The sequence below is a fragment of the Rhagoletis zephyria genome, unplaced genomic scaffold, assembly GCF_001687245.7.
Source record: "Rhagoletis zephyria isolate East Lansing unplaced genomic scaffold, Rhagoletis_zephyria_1.1 Rzeph_scaffold_00005, whole genome shotgun sequence".
NCBI classification, from domain to species: Eukaryota; Metazoa; Arthropoda; class Insecta; order Diptera; family Tephritidae; genus Rhagoletis; species Rhagoletis zephyria.
In genome coordinates this window covers 804,570-806,447 of record NW_016157089.1, presented here as the reverse complement: position 1 = coordinate 806,447, position 1,878 = coordinate 804,570, and positions in this window count along the sequence as shown.

The window sequence follows — 1,878 nt, the reverse complement described above, 5'->3', positions numbered from 1 at the left end:
ATAAGCTTCGAGCCTGATGGTACAATCATTTGATGGAGCCAGCAAGCTGGTGTCGTATATTTTCCCTTTTACACAAAAACGTTTTTCGTTGGATAAAATATTAGCTTTTTTCCAGAGTACATTGTTTTTCTATACCATTACTAATTGAAAATGTTTGCGTGTATACTTAGATATGCATGGTGAAACGAATACAGAAGATGGCGCTGATTGTGATACCGCTAACTCTCTCTTGAAAATTTTGACAGAAATACGACGTCATAGGAGATTTTGTATATTGCCTGTGTGATATTTATATACATACACATATGCAAAACATGTACTTACTGATAGATCCCTCTCAGATCTTTCCACCGGCAAACCTGCGATGACGTCATATTCACGTTACTCTCCCGAATTTCACATCAATCAGCGCAATCTTTTATTATATCGGTCTTGTTAGATATGTATATGTAAGTAAAAAATTTTAGCTACCATTTTTAGCCACAACAACTTTTTTAGCCCTTTTTTAAAAGGAATTTGGCTACCACTAAAAATGATTCGCGGCAACACTGGCCTGAACACACTAGCCTGCTCAGTCGGACTGAGCAGTCCACCGCTCGAACGCACACTGGACTGGGCGGTCGGCCCACCGTAAATCTGCGATTTTCGCGGACTGAAATGAGCGAGGTAAACTCGAACTCTCTTCTCCCTCTTATCCAAACAAAACCGGTTTTAAGCGAACTGAGCAGTCCAGTGTGCGGAGGCCCAATTATGAACGGCGAATCAACCTGTTTACACCATGACGCCAAGAATGATAGAATACAAGATTGCGCCGTCCTGGGCGTTGACATTTGTGTACCACAAGTAAACAAAGAATATAGCGAAAAGAAGAACGAGTTGAAACTGCCAAAGCTGTTTACTTTACAGCGAAGAACGTGTTTTAATTTTGCTAAATGCAAAAATATTGCATTTTTCACCGAATCTATTAGAGAACAGTGAACATTTTAGTGCACTCCATTGCTTTGCAATTGAGGCTGCTTCAGCAAACGTTTTAGTGCACTCCATTGCTTTGCAATTGAGGCTGCTACAGAAAACTGCAGCAGCATCTCTGCGGGATTTATTAGTTAACTTGCTAATGGAGGCTGCGTGGAGCAGAAACAAAATCATTGTGAGGAAATGCTTTTAAAATAATAATAGAGAAACATTTCGGGAACAACTTTGCCGTGCCCTATGTACACAAAATGCAGCGACTCGTCCCAGCGCTACACTTGCATCTAGGCTTCCTGAATCTTGACGGCTGTCGCAATTTAACACACAGCACTTCATAGTATTAGGTTTTACGCAGTCCTCAACTCAAAAATCACTCACAAATTGCAAATTGACACAATTTAAACTGATTTTTCACTGATAATTCATATTTCTCTTTCGCTGATTTGTAAACAAAGGTTTATTTACAAGTTACCACGACTGTCAAAATCGGCAAAACCAAAGTAGCGGTACCACTGACGCCGCCATCTTTGTTCGCTGCACCGTGCCATGAAGCAATAATACAAGGTGGTATCAGTTGTGACAGCTCGATTTGACACTGCCTTAGCTCAGTAGAATGAGAAGAAAAACGAAAAGAAATGAATCCCCATATGGGGGAAAAATATAAAATTTCAAATTTTCTCCTAAACAAAATTTGCTTTTGTGTAGTATATTCGTTATGAAATGAAATAAAATAAGATAAAATACCTTTTTAAGAAAACAAAGTGTGTAACTGAGAAAAAATAAAAACCATTCAACTATTTTAATTGGCAAAAAATAGTTATAGAAGTAACATTGTTTCACGTAAGGCCATAGTTGCCAACTTGGTGCTTTAAGCACTAGATTTAGTGCTTTTTGAAAATTAAAACGCCA